Raw genomic sequence first — 20,984 nt, 5'->3', positions numbered from 1 at the left:
ATTCTGAAAGAATAAGTAAAACGACAATCATATTGTCTGGTTTTCAGATCATCCAACTCATCTTTCTTTGGATGTGTGACTGACTTAGAAAAATATGAAAGCAAGAACCCAATACAGGCAACCTCAACTTCCATGCATGTGTGTGTGTGTGTGTGTGCGCGCGCGTGTGTGTGTGTATACAAGAGAGAAGGACTACCCTCCTCTAGGGCCATAGTATTTTCCTTCTTTGTTCCCTCTATACTCCCGGGCAGCAGCAGTCTCTTATGAATCTTCAAGTTTATCTCTACTTTCTCAGCATTCATAGGGTACATTTTCCCAAAGATGAAAAGGAGAAGCCAGAGCACAGGGAAAACCATCACAGTCACTCCTCTGGTTTATTCTACCACTGCCCCAGCTCAAAGCTCTGCTGCAATGTAGATCATGTTTTTTCCAGAAAATGCAAACTTCTTAAGAAAACTATCTTCTACAACTCCTAGCACAGCGCTAGACATACAACTAATTTCTGCAAGATAGTATAGAAGCTAAGAATGGGCTCTGCAGCCAGTCATCCTGAGCTTGAATCTTGACTCCATCACTCTCAGCTCTGTGACAGTGCTAAGTGCCAAACCTCTAGATGCTTCTGCCTCCTTATTTGTGAAATGGAGATAGTGATGTTACCTACCACATAGGGCTTCTGAGAGGGTTGAGAAAATACATGCAAAATACCTGGTATGTAACATGCTATGTAGTACATGCAAGAAGTATTAGCTGTCATAATAATTTAATAAATATTTATTGAGCTAATTATGGGTAAATGCAAAATCACAACATAAGACAATTGTGTGCTAGGTACTCACTTTTTCTTACTCATTGAAAGCATTTACAGAGCCTTCTCTGTGCAAACTGCTGAGGGCACAAAGTTGAGTAGCACTTGGGGAGATGATGTCACTCGGAAAGGTATTCTTTTCTCACTTTTTCACTATTACATTTGTTACTGTAAGGTGTCTCTGATGAGGTGTTAGCAGGTATCAAATCTTTAAGCATCTCCCCTAATCCTTTTGGACCTCAGTTTCCTCAACTGCAAAGCCAGATGGTTTGGCTACTTGATCATCTAGCTTTAACACTATATAACTTTATGATCATGGAGATTTGATTGTTTGTAAAAAAAACTGCCCTTCTGTTTCAGGGGTTTTCCTTCCACCCTTCTTCTCATGGACTAGGAAACATGGGGACTTATTTTTGAGGTCACAAAAGAGGAAAAACCGAGACTTCTCAACCCAGACCCAACCACTGGCTTTGATGACATCAGGAAAGAGGGAGGAATGTTCTCTTCAGACTTGGGAAGCTGGCAGGCGACTCTCCTGGAGGCTGGTGTGCTTGAGGTCTCTGAGGGGGGCCCAGTTGCAGCCCCCACAGACCAGGATAGAACAATGAGATGTTTTCATGCCAGGACCTACAGAAGGAACCATTCATCTCTTGCTGCTTCAGGCAATAGTCTAGCTTCTCTTGGCAGGAAGCAAATCTGTGCCAAGATTCACTGAGGTTTTGATGGTCAACTGGATGGCAGCAGACCCTCTCTTTCTTCCTGGGTCCGTTGAACAAATAAAAAAAATTAATAGTTGATCAAAGTTGAGCCATTTCCAGGCTCCTGAGGCATTTCAATGATCAATATATTATTATATAGTCGAATAAGTTTTCAAGTAAAGTGCATTAGGTAGGAGGTGGGGGAAGAACTTAAAAGGAACAGCTTTGAGGAGCTGCTTCATCTTGGGCCAGATGGGAATGGACCGGGATGTGGGTTCTCTAGACACCAACATGGACAACCAGGAGCTCTCAAGCACACAGATGCCTCCGCCCCCTATCAGTTGCACAGGGTTTCTTGCTAAAGCAATTTAGAAAAACAACTTAGACATCTGAAGAATAAAACTCTAAGGGTATAGGACTCCATGACTTCTTGCCAGAGCCAAGAAGGAGCTGGCTCTCAACCTCACCTGCCATCACCATTCAAGGCAGACAGAGCCTTCAAAGTGCTTAACAGAGATGAGTCAGGAGTCCAAATTCCCTTGCTCTCTCTTAGTTTTCATCAGCACCACAAGAATGGGCTGGAATTTTACTAAATGCCTGACCATACATATTGCTAACAATGGATTCGTTACAGACTGTCCAGGGAAAACAGGATAGAAAAAACCGAATTGCAGCGTAACCCCAGTTTCATATCATGGCAACCCTGTACAAACAACTCTCAGTACAACCACATGCCAGTTCCCATCTTCACCTCCCAGCCCCAGGCAGTCCTCAAGAGACAAAGCTCAGGAACTAATCTCAGCTTCTGATGGCAACAAAATTACCATTAAGCCTCTTGCCAGTGGGACCAGCACTCACCAGGAAAAACTTAATCTGTTAGATAACCCACTGCCGGGTGTGGTGGCTCATGCCTGTAATCCCAGCACTTTGGGAGGCCAAGGCGGGTGGATCACCTGAGGTCAGGAGTTAGAGACCAGTCTGGCCAACGTGGCAAAACCCAGTATCGACTCAAAATACAAAAATTAGCCGGCTGTGGTGGCAGGTGCCTGTAATCCCAGCTACTTGGGAGGCTGAGACAGGAGAATCGCTTGAACCCAGGAGGCGGAGGTTGCAGTGAGCCGAGATCATGCCATTGCACTCCAGCCTGGGCAACGAGAGAAGAAAAACAAAACAAAACTCACAACTTGCTTGAAAGGGATAATTCATTCTCCCTAACTTCACCCCAAATATACATGCATACATGCAACGTTTTCTGAAAAGGAATCATCTTTGTTCTTTCTCTATGCGCAGAGCTAAGCCTTCTTCTGGCATTCCTGGCAAATGCTCAGGAAACAATGTCCTGGTTGTTTTTTAAAGGAGAGACTACTTCAGAAGGACTTGGGGAGAGAGATCTTTTGTACAGTTTCTCTTGGAAGATGGGGATGGAGGCTGCAGCGAGGCAGGCTGTCAGAGAGAAGATTACAGCACAAAGCCCTCATGGGAAAGACCAACTCCTCATCCTATGCATCGTTTGCACCTTCAGCCTGGTCAGGCCCAGAAAGACTGCATATCCAGTGCAAACTGCTGGAGATGTGGCCTTTGGTTTCATAAAGCACAGGGTTTTTTGTTCATTCGTATTTGGAGGCAAGAGCCTGTGCATTTTTTGGCAGCCATAAACCTTGCCATATGCTGAGAGAGAGAGCGAGGGTTGAATTACATGCTGCCTCATCTTTTGGTGTATCACAGCTGAGTCATCCATTTTGACACTCAGAGAATATAAATAGAAAGATTTGGGAGACAGAAATAAGAAATCTATACATCTTGAACTTTTTCAAGTTCTTCTTCTGGCCAGTATGTGCTGTTTTCCTTAGCAGATTTGCCCATGATGAAACAAAGTCAGAGAAAGAACAGCCTTTGCTCAAACTTTTGAATGTCTTTGATACATTAGATTGGGAAAGACTGTTTGAAAGATAAGGAACAAATATATTTTATTTCATAGAATTATGTGTGTGTCCTGAGTCAGCAGAGGCAAGAAGGGGGAGAAGCCTATGGATGACGCACGTAAGATTAAAATCCTACAGGGTTTTTCCCCATCCTGGTGCATTCACAACCTCAAGTATGGAGAAGCCAGAGTCATGCAGTGATTTCTGCACCAGGAATCTAAGCTCAGAAAGCATCCAGGCATAAGGCCAGGCACTGGTGATTTCTGCTATTTTTGCACTCCATGGTTTCTTGAGAAATGATGCATCACTCTGTTGATTTTCTTGCTATTCTTCTGAGGTGGAACATAAAGCTTCAACATGTTTTATACCAAAATGGATATACTAAAGAGGTCTGGCATATAGCTACCCTAAAGGGGGCTGCCCAAGAGGAGGAAGAAGTGACCAGCAATGTCTTGTTAGCAGCCATAGACCTGGGAGAGTCAACATGTCAAATATATCAACAAACATTTCCTGAGTAGTCACTAGAATAGCATCCATTTAAAAGGCATAGTTTCTGCCCTGAGGAGCTTACAATATTTGGAGAGGAGGGTAAGAGATAAATACTTTAGCAGAAGATAGTAAAACTAAAGGCAAGTAAGGCAGAGGCTTTCTAGAAGTTTGATAGAGTAAAATCAGAGATAGGAAAACTCACCGGGCCATTTAGACTCAAGAGTAGCCTTCTCTCTGGAGGTCTAATTTAATTAGCACTATCACTGGGCAATTACTAAAATTATTCATCGAGGGATGGAGTTAAAAACCTTTGAAAAAAGAGGGGTAGGAGTACATGTGTATATATGAGAGAAAGAGAGAGAAACAGAATGAGAGAAGAGAAAGGAAAGGAGAGAAGAGGAAGAGAAAGAGAGGAGGAGGGAAGATTAGGGAGGAAAAGAAAGGACAAGAGAGAGCGGAGGAGAGAAGAGATCCCTAACCTACATCGAATCCCCCAGTGCTCAAAACTACTGAGCACGTTCTACTCTCAGAATTGTTAAAGTCACTGTCATCCATAAATGCTTTTAAGATTTCTAAGTATATGAGAAACATTTAATGTGCTTCACAGAACAAGCTAAATAAAAACGATCCTTACACTACGACTGCTGGCACTCCGCTGGGCTGTCTGATGGTATGAAGTTTTGAGCACACACACAGATGATAACAAGCCTGCAAGGCTTGTCAAGAACCTTGACTTTTCAGGTCTTTGAATAAAGAAGACAGCATACTTTTGTATTCATCTCAGTAAACAGATATAAAAGATTAATTATGTCATTAAGTAGTATATAATTTTCAGGCATATTTAATGTCACTGAATATTTACAGTAATTTTCAAAGCAATTTTGCATCATTATATTAGTCCCACAACAAGATTTTTTAATGTTTTTCTGAAATTGTACAGTTCTAAGAAGAGTTCTATATACCTTCTTGGAGCTTCATCCCAACATCAATTTAGGAAGAAGGGTAGCTAATGTTAAAACTCTACATGCATGAGTTTACATTTAGACACCTGTATTCTCTCTGTCCATCTGTCTCTCCCTCTCTCTCACAGATTTGAGACACAGGAACTAAAACTGGACCAAGGCTCCTAGTAAGGATTACAGAATAGAGGAATTTTGGTTCAATTCCCTTCCCAAAAGGCACATAAAAGTTTAAAAGAATGGAACATTTAAAAATTGACAATCCACCTTCTTTAGTGAAAGTAGGATACAGCCCATCTCCCAACCTCAGTTTCTGAGGATTGGATGCTAAGCAGAGTGCAAGTGGGACCTAAACGAGGGAAGGCATAAGAATAGCCACAAGCCTCTATAGATTTCTGGCAGGATATGGAGTTCTCCAAAAGGGGTGGCCCAGCAATTGCTTGATGGAAGTGTCAGGGTCTGGAAATGTGGGCAGGGCCGGAAAGCCTCCCTGTGTCCAGTTCCAGGTTGTGAAGCATTTGGCCAGGCTGCCTGTTACTTAGTATACAATGTGTCCACACGAGGCATAGCAGAGAGGAGGTCCCGCTCCAGCCACAGAGCTCCAGCCACAGAAGGAGCACCAGTGGAGGCTGGGTTTGTAGCAGTGACTCCATGCCTGTTGGTAAACATAGTTCTCAACCAAAGATGATTCCACGTCCCAAGGAGGCATTTGGCAATATCTGAAGATATTTTTATTCGCCACAACAGGTATCAAGTGGGTAGAGGCGTAGAGGCCAAAGATGTTCTAAATATCTAAAAGTTGCAGAACTTTCCCTTGGATTATACAGCCCCAAATCTTAATAGTGCCAGGGTTAGGAAGCTCTCTGATCTTGGACAAATTTCTTAACTTTTCTTAGCCTTAATGTCCTCATCTGAAGAATGGGACTAATAAATAGCTTCTTGATTGAGTTGTTAGGCTGATTAATTTCAGACACATGATTTATATGAAGCAATACTTTGCACAGTGCTTGACGCATTGTAAGTATTCAATAAATGTTGGCAACTATTGCTTCTCTCTCTCTCTCTCTGTCTCCCTCTCTCTCTCTTTACACAAGTATAAGTACATTTGCTTGGCTCTATGGCCTATAGCCCATTCCTGACACTATTCTGCCTTCACAAAGCACCTTTAGCAAAATTCTCAGTTCTCTAGCACTTTCTAATAGTGGCCTACCTCACTGGTGATGATTCTTTGAGAAATGTGCTAAACATGTGTGCAGTTATGGACAAGGTAAGTTTAATTCAACTGATTGGTCCAGCACACACTACTCTGATTTTTGGAATAAAGATCATAACCCACCATTCCAGCTTTATGTAACCAAACCAGAATAAAACCCAGGCCAGCTAAACCCTTGGATAATTCATTGTTCTTGGGTGTGTTTCCGGATCATTGAAAATCTGAATGTGTAAGCACCAACATTTCTATTTCAAACATTTGTAGAAAATATTCCCAAGGTGAATTATACGTTTCTCTGTATTTTTAACGAGTATATTCAGGAGTTTAAGTTTTCCTTCATGACTCAAGATCATCACTACTAACATCAGTTATCACACATGCTTTACCACAGTGATGGCCTCAGGATCTGTGGAAGTTTGTTAGCTCCTTATCCACATGCTAAATAGATCAAGGGCACTGTGCTTTCTTATCTTTTGTTTACACTAATTAACAAGGGATTATTTGCCTGCTTAATTCCTTGTTTTAACATTTCTAATTGGCTGTTCCTTCAAACATTAGCATAATGCCAAGGGATCCAAAATTTTAGGGAACCGAAGCTCATACAATTGTTGGTTGTTGCGGGGAGGGACTCTTTAAAAAAAAAAAGATACAAAATTACAAATACAAAATTAGACACCAAATTGGACAGTGGGTACATTCCTGGAAGACGTTCCTACTCTGGTTAAGCTAGCAATAATTCAATAATACGCAGAAGTCACTATAAAATATACATATATATTCCAACAAACCCTAATTGACTTCTACTTAGCTATAGCTCAAAAAATGCCTGCAGCCTCTTCATTGCCATCTGACATGAGGTGATATGTGCTGGAGGGCAAGTCAGAGTGGCAGCAGGCAGTCTGAACCAATTGTGGTTAAGATGTCTTACCTTTGGAAATTTTACAAAACCATGTGACCTGGTGAACACATTAGTGGGTCACGTACTGTGGACCTGCCTTCATAGTAGTCTGATGCAGTATTACTCTCTTCTGAACTAAAAACCCAAAGCCAACCTTGACAGAGCTTTATATGAATTAAGAAAGAAAAGGCTCTGAATAAAGACTGACGTACCTCCTTGGAATAAAGCAAAGAGCCTTGCATGCATAGAATTTGAGACATATGCATAAAATGTTTCTTTGGCTTATCTCTTATTTCTAGCTGTGCTTCACCAGGTGAGGAAAAATGAGCCAATCTCTGAGAGTCATTTTTCCCCAAAAAACACTTTACGTTCCTTTATTGGAGCCAGATTCCTGATCCCCGTACAGTGATGTATTTACTAAACAGAGACCTGTACAGAAATTACATACTATCCATCTAGATAAGTTGTTACACTTTTGCCTATTGGTGGGATAGTTCCATTTATCAAGTTTTATACATCAAAAAGCTTTGAATTTCACCAGATTGTCCATTAATTCTCCTCTGAAAAAGTGGCATTTAATTTCAGCTATTATATTTTAGCAACATTAAAAAGCTTACGCATTACGCTTCTTCTCTGCACAATGGCATTGAGCAGACAGAGCTGAGTCCATTACCCCACCCAGATTTATATAGTCATATTTGAGAACTTTACACCAGAGAGCTGGGACAGTCACTCCTAATTAACACGGACTTCTTACTCTGAGAGCCTATCTTCCTGGCCATATTTTACATAGCTAATGAAGACATGCCAGCAGCTGTCCCATATATAACTTGACATTAAAGCACCAGGTCTATTTGATGGTGGTGGCAGGCACTATTACTTTATATCCTGGTGAAAGGTGAATTTTAAAAACTGCCACCTGGAGATTAAAAGTCAAGGGCACAATGTACTCAGAACTGAGTATTGAGCATTCTGGTATCCCAAATGATGTGAATACTATCAGAAACCAATGGCGAATTGTACCCATGTTTCCCAGGTAAGGAGATATTAATAGATTGATTCAACTCCCATTACTAAATCCACATCGCCCTGAGGTTTTCCTGCAAAGTGTGTATCAAAAAATATGAAGTTAGGGTGACAAAGTTTGACAGTGATGTTATACAAGTCAAACTTGGAAGGTCATAGTAAGCATATCTATGCTGAGAGAAAAGCATCAAATCCTTTGTGTACACATTTAGTTTTATCGTAACAAAGCAACTTGTGCACTTTTAACCTTTAAAACTGAGCATCATCTTTCCTTTTCAGTGAAACAAAAAGAAAATTTAAAAATAAATAGGAACAAAATTACAATAGACAATGTCAATTCCAAATAAAATCCTACAGGTTCTGTTGATTCTGCCATTGAGTGGCAGGGCTCAAGCCATCATTAGGAGAGAATTTATTTTAAAAGTGTCATCTTAAACTGTAAGGATGTCTGTCAAATATCACAAATGAACGTGCCAAAGGAGAAGCCATGCTGTCAAAATGCCCACTTAACCCGCCCACACATCTCACCCTTTGCTGACCTTCTATAACTCCATTTTTTAAAGCTTTTTTGTCTTTTTTTAAACAAGAGAAAGTAGACAGATACATGTTGGGAAATGCTAACCGTGCATATTCACATAGAGACACGGTGTACTCTCTGAGCCCAATGTACCGAGAAAGGAGAAAAGAAGCTAGAATTCTGTGCACTGCTACACAGCGACCTCGCACCTTCCAGCTTCCAGCAGAGCAAAGGGAACAGGTTTTTCTTTCTTCCCTCAGAGCTCGATGGTGTTGATTCTGTACAGTTTTTGTTCAGACAGGAAGGGATGAAAAGGAATTTCCAACAGAAAGGGGTAAGACACTTTTTCCATTGTATTCTGCTCGAAGTATTTCTCCCAAAATAAGTTAAGAACCATGATGTAGAGAAAAGAGTCCACAAGAACAGGGCGACTGAGCACAAGAGGGGAAAAAAATGGTAAACGGAAGACTGCAACTTGCTCCCAGGGATTGGAGAAAATTTTTTAAAAAAGAAGGTTGGGGCCAGGTGCAGTGGCTCACACCTGTAATCCCAGCACTTTGAGAGGCTGAGGTGGGCAGATCACAAGGTCAGGAGATCGAGATCATCCTGGCCAACATGGTGAAACCCTGTCTCTACTAAAAACACAAAAAATTAGCTGGGTGTGGTGGCACTCGCCTGTAGTCCCAGCTACTTGGGAGGCTGAGGCAGGAGAATTGCTTGAACCTGGGAGGCAGAGGTTGCAGTGAGCCAAGATCATACCACTGCACTCCAGCCAGGGTGACAGAGTGAGACTCCATCTCAAAAGGAGACGGAATCTTTGCAGGGACGTGGATGAAGCTGGAAACCATCATTCTCAGCAAACTATCACAAGGACAGATAACCAAACACTGCATGTTCTCACTCATAGGTAGGAGTTGAACAATGAGAACACATGGAAACAGAGCAGGGAACATCACACACTGGGGCCCGTCGAGGGGTGGGGGGCCGGGAGAGGGATAGCATTAGGAGAAATACCTAATGTAAATGATGAGTTGATGGGTGCAGCAAACCAGCATGGCACATGTATACCTATGTAACAAACCTGCATGTTGTGCACATGTACCCTACAACTTTAAGCATAATAATTTAAAAAAAGAAGGTTGGAATCCATCAGTATTCTGTTAGTCATCTTCTCCCTCATCCTCCTCTCCCTCCCCTTCATCCTCATCCCCTTCTTCATCAATACCTTCATCCTCCTCCCCTTCATCCTCATCCCCTTCACCTTCATTCTCATCCCCTTCTTCATCAATACCTTCTAATCCTTCCTCCTCTTCCTCATCATCTTCTCCTCCTTCCTCATCTTCGTCATCATCTTCTCCTTCTCCTTCTTCATCATCCATATTGGGAACTAAGTTGTACTGTAAAAGGTTTGGCCAAATATCATCTTTGATGACCTCTCCTAACTCTTTAGCACCTGCATCAGAATGGTCAGTAAACCAGGCAAAGAAGCTCTCTAATTCCGCATGCTGCTTCTTCCTTCTGGCTTTATTCTGTGTTTAACTTGCACGTTTTGTCAAATCCTTTCCAGATTTCCATTTGATTTCAGTGGACCTTGAAGACAGATCACCCCTCTCATTCAGAGGAAATTCTTTGGAGAGAATTTTATTTCCAAAGTAAGGATTTTCATCAAAATAAAAATCTATTTGGCAATTTGATTTAATGTCATCAAATTCCATCACTTCAACTCTGGTCAAATAATGCAGTGGCTCTTCATCCTCCTCCCCAAGGAGTGCAGACACTTTGGGATGGTTGACAAATGTTGTTACCCAAAAATCTGGGATTTTCGCAATCAATTCTGACCTCTTTTGAGAAAATTATTTACAGAGTTTGTTATATTTCTGTTCTACTTTCAAAATTTCCTCACTGGATTATTCATTAAGTCTGTCTATTTCATTTTGTACTTTATCAATGTGTTCAACTGCTTCTTGCTCTTCTTTTTCTCCTTTCTTTGGCAAGCCTGCAGAGGTCGATGTCTCCTCTGGCCTCAGGGCAAGAGGTGGTCTTGGTTTCTTCATTTGAGGCAGGAGTGGAGACAGGTGTTTGGGGGCCATGCGGCTAAGGTAGTCCAAGAACCAGATCACGGGTCTCCTCGCTCATCAGGAAGCAGGCAAAAAACTCAGAGTCATTTTTTAAGAGCATTTTCTTAGTATGAATAGTCTTCTTTAGTTGACACTTAATAATTGTAAATATTTATGGAGTACAGTGTGATATTTCAATATCTGTGTACAATGCATAATGATCAAATCAAGGTAATTAGTGTCACCTCAAACATTTATTGTGTTGAGAACATTCAAAGTTCTCTCTTGTAGCCATCAAAAAATCAAATAAATAATAACTATAGTCACCCTACAGTGCTATAGAACACTAGAACTTACTCCTCTTATCTATCTGTAATTTCGTATTGGTTAGAAAAAATCTTTCCTTATCTCCCCTTCCCTCTGCCCTTCCAAGGTTCTAGTTAGCACTATTTAGTAATAGTTTTGAATATGATTTAAGTTAAAGTAAACATGATTGTCTGTAGTTCGTACTGTTTTCAGTAGTAAAAATTCAAGACTTGGACTCTTAAGGTGTCTAATAAAAAGCAAATGTTTACTTGTACTTCCCTTTGTTCCTCTTTACCAGCTATTTCTGTTTAATATTTACACTTTCTTTCTTTTTTTTTTTTAAATAGAGATGGGGTTTCGCCATGTTGCCCAGGCTGGTCTCGAACTCTTGGGCTCAAGTGATCCTCCCACCTCAGCCTTCCAAAGTGCTAGGATTATAGGCATGAGTCACTATGCCCAGCCTAATTTTTAAATTTTGAAATAATTTTGGACTTAGAGAAAAGTTGCAAAGTTCAGAGATCCCTGATATCCTTTACCCAGTTTTCCTGACCACATCTTATATAGTCTTAGTAAGATGATCAAAATCAGGAAATTAACATTGATACAATACCACTAACTAATCCATAGACCCTACTGAAATAATTTTGCCAGTTTCTTCACTAATGTCTTTTTCACTGGTATGATCCAGGATTCCATGTTGTATTCAGCTGTCATGAGTCCTAAGTGTTCTCTAATTTGTGACAGCACCTTACTCTTTTTTGTCTCCCACGACAGTGACAGTTTTGAAGCCCACTAGCCAGTTATTTTGAAAAATCTCCCTAGATTTTGATCCATAATTTCTCATAATTATACTTTTTTGCAAGAATAACATAGAGGAGATGTTGTGCCCTTCTCAGTGTCCATATCAAGAGATATACAATATTAGGTGATATTAACTTTGATGACTTGGGTAAGGTGATGCATGCCAGGTTTTCCTACCAAAAAGACATTTTTTTTCCCTTTGTAATCATTCGGAGAGAAAATCTAAGACTATGCAAATAGTGTTATTTCTTATATTTTTGCTCATTAATTTCAGTGCCCAATGATGGTTCTTATCTAAACAGTTATTGCTATTTGCCTAAGAATAATTTTTATTTAAATAATTTCCTCTACATTTATTAATCAGAATCCTACTGTAAGAAAGAATTGTCCTTTCTTACCCTCTTAATTATTCATTCAATTACTTATATCAATTTAGAGCCATAGATACTTAATTTTTTGAGTATGATCCATTATTACAATTTTTTAATTGTTGTTGCTCAAATTGTTCCTATTTTTACTACAAAAGGAACCCCTTCAAGTTTCTTACATTCTTCCAGCATGTCCCCATCAGTTTTTGAGTACTTCCTTACCTTCTGGCACCACAAGATGTTCCAGACTATTCTTATCATTTCACTGGCTCAATCCTGGAGTCAACCAATTCTACAGGCAACCCTGGTTCATTTCATTGAAGAATGGCATTTAATAACCAAAATATAGATGCTAGACGTGCTCATTGATAGTGGGATGTCATGAGGTACAGGAAATATGTGTCTGTATATTACATATGTATATATACATCTAATTTCCTTCTTTATGCCATCTGTGTACATAATAAAAATCATGAGTTTATGCTGATACCTCCTATTCTAACACTATAGGGTTTATTCTAGCTTCCTCCCCCTTCCTTATTTTTAACTTATTTCTTCTACTTGAAAAATGTGGCTCTCATTATTTGTAATGTTTTTATCTATTTGTTTTATCTATTTATCTATTTGTTCAGTCCTAGTAGATACGTAGCTTCAGAATTGCTAAAGCATATCCCCATGAGTATTTACCTAATAGATTAAGATATTTGCATACTGTTTGTTTTATAATACTTGTGTACAGTAGTCTTTAGTGCTATAGTATATATCAAAATACTATTTTCAACGCTACTTTTCTTACTGTTGTGTTCTATTTGGGGTTCCCTTAGCATCTGCATTGAATTTAATTAATTATAATGGGAGAGGAGGACATTCCCATAGTTCTAAGAGTCAGAGCTATATAGTAAAGGCATATTCAGAAAAGTGCTGCTCTGCTCATACCTTGCTCCTACCACTCTGTTCTCATTTCCCATTCTTTCCACCCTGTTTCCATCTACCCACTGTAGGTAACCAATCTCATTACCCCTGGCTGATTTTTTCTGTATATATTCCCTGTCAGGTTAGCAAAAATTAATAAATTTTACAACACATTCCCTTAGTGAAGCTGTATGTAAATAGGCATAGCATACTTAGGCACAAATGAGCAGATATGTGTATATGCTTTTAGTATTCCATTTTTTTCTTACATTAAGCATAGTATACTATACATATTCTTTGCATTTTACTTTTTTCACTTAAAAGTATGTCCTGGAAAATCACTACCTATTATTTTAGGAGATTTTCCTCATTTTTTTTTTTTTTTTTTACAGGTACATAGTACTCCATGTATCAATAAGCCATGGTTTTATTCAATCATTCTTCTATCTGTAGGCATTTAGATTGATTCCAATATTTTGCAATTACAAATGATGCTTCAATGAACAATCTTGTATATATGTACTGTCACATCATTGGAAGTAAATTTTCGGCTAGATTTCTAAAATGAGATTTCTGAGTCAAACAGTAAACGTACATGTAGCTTTGTAAAGTAATGCCAAATTTCACTTTTAAAAGGTTGTACCTGCTTGACATCCTACCAGCAATGCATGTAACAGAATGTGTTGTAAAATTTATTAATTTTTGCCAGCCTGACAGGCAAGAAATAGTATCTCAGTGTTGTTTTAATTGTATTCCTCTAATTATGAGTGAGTGTGAACAAGTTTCATGTTTAAGGGCCATCTCTATTTCATTTGTTGTGAATTGTCTGTTCACGAAAGCAAGGCCAGCAACAGAAATGGACAGGAAACTTTCCATCAGGCTCCCAGGATAGGCCCTGTCCCCTGGATTGAGCTCCATGGAGACCTTAGACTTGCCTGCTTTCCCAGCCCTATTCATATACCCAGCACCCAGGGCAGACAGAATTCTATTCCTCCCAGAGGCTGTCCGTGACCGCAATACTGCAGTTTGGTTGGTGTCTTAACCAAGCTCAATGATCAGAGTATTCAAGCTTATGGTTATTTTTAGGTTTCATGTGACAATAAAAATCATTTTCTGCAGATGCTTAAAAGTAAGCCCTATGTTTGGGGTAGAAATCACGAAGTTAACAATTAACATGGGCCCTGGGTATCTTCACATTTGAGTGTCAGGCATTGGTCCTCGTGTTTCATACTGGGAAAAGTCAGTCAACTCACCATTTGGCAAAGGTCAAAGCAGGGGACTGACCTTATGACTGATGATTCTGTGTTCCAGATCATTGTGAATTCCTCTACCTCTGTTTGCAAAAGAAAACAGGGAATTTTCCTGAGTTTCAGTTGAATTAATCACATTTAACAGCTCTTCAGAGGAAAAACTAATCAATCTTGTAAATTACAAGTACTGCCAGGGGAGCCTTACATTAGACATCATTTCCGTGTGTATGGTCAGGCCATAAATGAAGCTGGATTTGATCCATTGAGGTTGAACCATCACCAAAGGCAGCATTTCCACTACTCTCTATCTTTTCAATACTGTAAATAAAGAACTGGATCAATTTGAACAACAGAGTCATTACTGTGTCTTCATTCAATGTTTTCTGCTATTAATACATCTTGTCTTCTTTTGATTCTCTAACTCAAAAGAGTTTGTCGTTATGTGTTATTTGTTTCATTTAGCACCATTATCAAATTAAATAAGGAAGTATCTTCCTTTGCTTATAGTCTCCAGGGCTGGAAGGGAAGTAATGCAGTAACTGTACAAGCCTTATTTAGCTCACACAGCTCAATGGTACCCTTGCAAAGTGGATGACTTTAAAAGGGGTACTTTCTCTCCACATGAGCAATCTCATCAAGAACTCTTTTAGCCTGACACCTAAAAGCTATTCTACTTGCATATGACCTCTATTTGTTAGTTACATGGGATTAAGGAAAACTGATCTATCCTTAGGGTCTCCTTTACCCTAAACTGCTCGTAAATTCATCTATAATTTGGAAAAAATAAACAAAGGGAAAATAGCTAAGGGGAGTCTATCACCAACTTCAGGTAAAATTCAAGGTCTTGTTTGTATTATCAGCTCTATTTCTGTAGACCTGAATCTATGAGGTTTCAGTTACGAACCACGAACTATAAACTCAAGTTCACTTTCACTGCAACCTTGGTTAAGAAAGAGGTGCTATCATATACACCATGGAATACTATGCAGCCATCAAAAAGGATGAGTTTGTGTCCTTTGTAGGGACATGGATGCAGCTGGAAACCATCATTCTTAGCAAACTATCACAAGAACAGAAAACCAAACACCGCATGTTCTCACTCATAGGTGGGAACTGAACAATGAGATCACTTGGACTCAGGAAGGGGAACATCACACACCGGGGCCTATCATGGAGAGGGGGGATGGGGGAGGGATTGCACTGGGAGTTATACCTGATGTAAATGACGAGTTGATGGGTGCAGCACACCAACATGGCACAAGTATACATATGTAACAAACCTGCACGTTATGCACGTGTACCCTACAACTTAAAGTATAATAATAATAAATAAAGAAAGAAAGAAAGAAAGAGGTGCTATCAATGCAGGCATTAATCATCTCAAGAATATTCAGAGTATGAAATGGTTTCCCTGACTTTGATGTAAACAAAGATGTTTCAAACTTTCCCCTTTCTGTACCGGGTAGTATTGTGGGTGACTTTTCTGCAGTGTTTTTAGGAGAGAGAGAATGAGTTGAAAACATACCAATTTGCATGTTTCATGGAAAACAATTTCTGTTAGAGCCACTGGCATACTAAAATTGCTCATACTGAGTGAAATAGGGAGTTGATTTTGGAAGGACTTCCAGCTTGGGTGACTAGTTTCCTATTTGCAAACTTTGAAAATCTCTTATCGGGGCAACGGCTTAACCATTAATAAGAAAAACACAGGCCCCTTCTCTAATTCTACAATTCCCTTGTTGAATTTGGCCAACCACAGGTATGATGGCTCACTGCCCATTAAGCCATTTTGACACTCTTCTGGGTTATATGTAGAAAACAATAACCTCAGTTGTCTGAAAAAAGAGAGAGACTTTAAAAGTCAGCATATACATATCCTCATACACACACACACACACACACACACACAGAGTCTTCTGCATACATACATACTGCATACATGAATTGCAATGTCCTTACTAACATAATAAACATCCCTTTCAGTTCTTCTGTCTTTAGTGGTTCCCATTTCAGAGCCACACCACAGATTCTTTGTGTCCTGAGTCCACAAGAAGCATCCCAAGCATTCTTGCAAGCCCTGTGGCTTGGCTCATGCAACTGGGAATAAAAGATCCCTTGAATACAAATGGCAATGCTCATGCTAGCAGCTGACACCCAAGGGTAGCAAACACCATGCAGTTCATGTTTTGTACTGCTGCTTTTTGTTCTGAGTGAAAGATGAGAGATATGTTCTCACTGGGGAATTCTCTGGTTCTGATTTATGGTGGTGGGGGGAGGAAGAACAGAGGTTTTTTTTTTTATGATTCCCTGTGGCATGCAGAGTTTGACCTAGAATTTTTAACTACGAGGAACACATGAACTTTCACCCCAGATTATGCCTAAACTTTTAAAATAAAGGAATTTTTAAAAACCTCCAATTTGCATGGAGCTACTACTTTCAGCTTTCAAAATCCTATAATGTGTGTTGTTATCAGCAGTGGGTTAGATCTTCTGCTATTAGTGGAGGCCAGAAAAGAATACTTTGGGAAAGGTCAGCAGTGCTTAACTGGAGCTGAAGGAAGTGAGCAACTATATTTAAAAACCTAGGATGGAGTATGGTTTCACTTTCCACACAAAGAACTCTTTCTTTCAGCTTTTAACATTGAGGTGGATAAATTCTGAAAACTTACAGAGGGATTTGTTGTTGACTTGTAAATCCAAACTTACATGTCATGAATTTCATTACTCTACCTCTCATTCCCCAGAACAGCCCATGGCATTAAACATCTTTTGCCTGGCATAATCACATGAAACACAAAGCCTCTACTGAATATTATAGAACAAAAGAATGGATGTTGAATTCAATTTTATTTCTTTTTCTTTCTTCTTGAGCTTCGTGCATTGAAAATGGGCGTACATCCTCAGGAAGTTAAGTGCCTGAGGATGTTACTAGTGATGTAGACACAACTTTTCACCCCAAGGTGGTGGGTATATATCTAGACTGAGGCAATCAAGAGGAAATTGACAACGAGTTGTGTGTTTTCTGTGAAAAGAATTTCTCCCCATTGTTACTATTCAACATCCTTACACTATCTCAAAGTCCCACAAGTGAAAGGGAACTGAGAGACAAGTAATCTAACTTCCTCATTTTATAAATGTTAAAAAATAAGATGGGGAAAAGATACACGACTTGCCCAAGATCACAGAGGTAGTAATGTCAAAGCCGGGACTTTGTCAAGTTTTCCTCACTCCTGTCCAGTGCTTGGTCTCTTTTAAAAGCCCATGACACTTAATTGAATGTTAAATGGGGGAAATGGATCGTTCTTTCCAATGCATGAGATGTCCTTAGCCACATAAAAGTTGTTTACTTAGGGAGCCATCTTACCTGTGGTCGACTAAGTTCAATGAGGGAATTGCAGCATTAGAGAAGAAAATGGTTGGGTAATATGTGGATAAAGGGCTAGAGGGTAACAACAACAACAACAACAACAAAATCTTCATGACTACCCAGGTGAAACTGTTTTTGAATGGCTGGGCTGCACATTAGAATCACCTGGGGGAGAGTTCCGACTATCTATTGCTGCATAACAAACCACAACAAAATTTAGTAGCTGAAAACAACAACCATTTCATGAGAGCTCACAATTTTGAGAAACAGGAATTGGAGCAAATCTTAACTGGGTGATTTTTCTGCTCCTTGTGGTGTCAATTGGGATTACTCGGTGTCATTTAGCTGGCAGCTGAACTGGTTTGGAGAATCAAAGATGACTTCACTCACATGCTTTATTCACATACTTGGTGCCTTGATAGGAACAAATGAGAATCTGGGCTCACCTGTTTTTTTCCTTTCCTTCCCTCTCCCTTTCCCTTTCCCTTTCCTTTCTTCTCTCTCTCTCCCTCACCCTCCCTCCCCCTGCTATCTCCCCCTCTGTCTCTCCCCGTCTCTGACTCCATGTAGCCTCAGGGAATATCTTCATATATGTCAAAGATAGCTTGGGACTCAAGAAACTGATAGAAATTGCCACTCTTTTTAAAGACCAGGCTTAGTGTTACTTCTGCCATTCTCTATTGGCAAAAGCAGTCAGGCAGCCCAGACCCACAAGGATTGGAAATAAATCCCACCTCCTAGTGGGAGAGGTATCAAAGAATTTGTAGCCATCTTTAATCTGCTGTAGCCCATCCTCTAGCCACTAATTATTTCTATTCCTCCCACATTCAAAGTTCACTCACCCTCTCCTACAAGCCCCAAGATTCTCATCTCATTACAGCAACAGGCTCAGACTGAAAGTCCAGGACCTCATCTTCTAAATCATGTCTTGGTGCATATGAAGCTATCAGGTATGTTTCTTTAAATACAGTTCCTCTTCATCTGAAGACTTGTAATCTGGAGACTGGAGTTGTCTGGCCCATACACCCAACATATAACGACCACACTGAGATCATTGCAGTAGACACTCAAGTTCAAAAGTGGGAGGGGCACAACGGGAATCACAGAAGTCACTTCTACATGGCAATTCTGAAATAGTTGGGCACATGACACCAGTTCCTTGATTCAAGTCCTGGTTTAATTGGGTCTGGAGGGCAGCCTGGGCTCTGAGAGTTTATATCGGCTCCCCAGGTGGTTCTAACGCATAGCCAGCATTGAATCACCGACCTAGGAAGTTCACCTGGCACCTGTAATGTTCAAAAAAAAAAATACTCACTTGAAAAGTTTGAGTATGTCCAAAAGTGTGTTGTCATTTCACATTGGATCTTTTTGAAAAATGTAGATTGTTCTCACAGCCCAGACTTACTCAACCCAAACTCCTTTTAACAAGCCCCCACCTCCCAAAGTGATTCCCATGCCACAAAAAGTTCACATCCATTGGATTTACTTCTTTGTAAAAATTTAGTTATATTTTGTGAGTTTTTAAAGCATGTGGTAGTATCGTACATCCACTGTTTGCTGGCCAATGTTCAACAACCAGCTCTTTGGGGAAGAAAAATCTTTGATGTATAGTGGGTGCCAATTTCTATGGTGTAGATACTCCCAACCATGACTGCTTTCAAGTTCAGCACAACATCAGAAAGCTTGCAAAATTCCTGAAAAGGTACCATTACCTTTCATAAGACAGCACAAGCTAACAAGTATACCACTGTATGCTCGCTTATGTTCACATCTCTATATGAAGCGAAAAACACACGAACAGCATCTTTGCAGAAAGGCTATCCTAGGTGAAAATCCTAATTCTGCAACTTACAGCCAACATGTGACCCATGACAAATTTGTTTTCTTCTCTAAGTCTCAATGTTTGCATACGTAAAATGGGGATGACAATACTAGTACCACTTCAGGGGTTAAGTTTTCCTGTTTCTTTTCAATCACATATTCCCAAAGTTCTATGTGCTTCCCCTCCCATCAGTTTCTTCATACATTCGTAATTTAATTGTCTGCCTTCCTCAAATGCCTGAGCTACGGGAAGCCAAATTGTTCCTCTTTCTTTTGGACCCATATGCCCAGTGAAGAGCAAAGTGACTGGCATATGCCAAATAAAATAACGTATGCGCTCCACTCCCTCCTCCTGCATGCATGGCAGACAACAGTAACAGGTCATGACACTTGTATACAAGAGGATAAATAATTTGAGGAAAAGGTGCTCTAGGGAACCTCCCCACAGTTGGAACTAGCCCATGAGATAAACCGATTTTCCACCTTGCTCTAAGTTCTGCTAATAAAAGGTCCTGAGCCTCAAGGAAAAAAATAGTATACCAACTAGGTCTCAGAAAGCATTTATTTTAACTTTCCTAATTTAAAAAAAAAAGCTTTATCATTTGAATAGGACTTAAGACTCTCATATCTGATGAGGAGGGGAGAAAAGAAAGTTAAAGAAAAATTGGTAACTGTTCCATTCTCCAGTAGGCTAATTCCAATCCAGATCCTCTTTTCTTGAGATCATTTTGGGTTCAGGCAAATTCCGCTCTGTTCACTCTAACCTAATGCAGTGGGGGTGAAACAACAGGAGGCAAAGCCAGGGGTCAGACCCCATCCCATTCCTGACAACAGCCTGTGAGCCAGGGTCCTCACTGCCACTTCAAGGTCTAATAAGGAAGGTAACAGAGAAGCTTGGAGTTCAAGAGAAAGTTCTCCACACTAGGTGAGCCCTCTCTGAGAGGAGAACAAGAAGGGTCTTAAACTCTGGACTCTCTGTTCCACTCCTCTCATCTCACGGTACCTGCCATCTCTTATCCTGCTTAGTGTAGCTTATCTGCATTCTAGGTTGTATATTACTTGTGTATTCATTCAGCAAATATTTATTAAGTCCAAATTTTCTATGCATTGAGTAAATAAAGTGTAGAAGTATGTATAGTCTTCTCTGTTGAGAAGTTTGCCATCCACTTACGAAAATAGAGGGTATATATTTAAAAAAATCCATAGTACAAGGTAGAAAGTCATGTGTTGTAAGTGAACATAGACAAAAGTAGAGACTTCTGAGAGAGCAGGGTCTAATTCTAGCAGGGAGTGGGGCTTGCAGGTGGATGGGAAGGACACACAGACGCAGGCACAGCCAGAGAGCGCGAATGGTGAGACTGAGACATGGCATGACTAGGTGGAGGATCTGGAGGGGATGGAATGGAAAACACAATCAGGAAACCCTGATTGCCAGACTAAGTTCCAAGAGAAGTAGAAGGTTTTTGAATATGAAGAGTAACAATGATGACAAGTACTTCAAGAAAAAGTCACCAAGCAGTAATGGTGACAGAGACAGCAGGGGGAATCAATAAAATGGGAGACTTGTTAGGAAAC

General features: G+C 40.1%; 1 pseudogene; it reads right to left on the bottom strand.

Annotated features, from left to right (window-relative positions):
• Positions 1–9,479: 9,479 nt before the first annotated feature.
• LOC102116434 (protein SET-like) lies at positions 9,480–10,617 on the bottom strand (annotated as a pseudogene).
• Between the last annotated feature and the right edge of the window lie 10,367 nt (positions 10,618–20,984).

Source organism: Macaca fascicularis, chromosome 7 (assembly GCF_037993035.2).
Source record: "Macaca fascicularis isolate 582-1 chromosome 7, T2T-MFA8v1.1".
NCBI classification, from domain to species: domain Eukaryota; kingdom Metazoa; phylum Chordata; class Mammalia; order Primates; family Cercopithecidae; genus Macaca; species Macaca fascicularis.
Note: the sequence above shows the minus strand (reverse complement) of the source record. Positions and strands in the feature narration are given on the sequence as shown.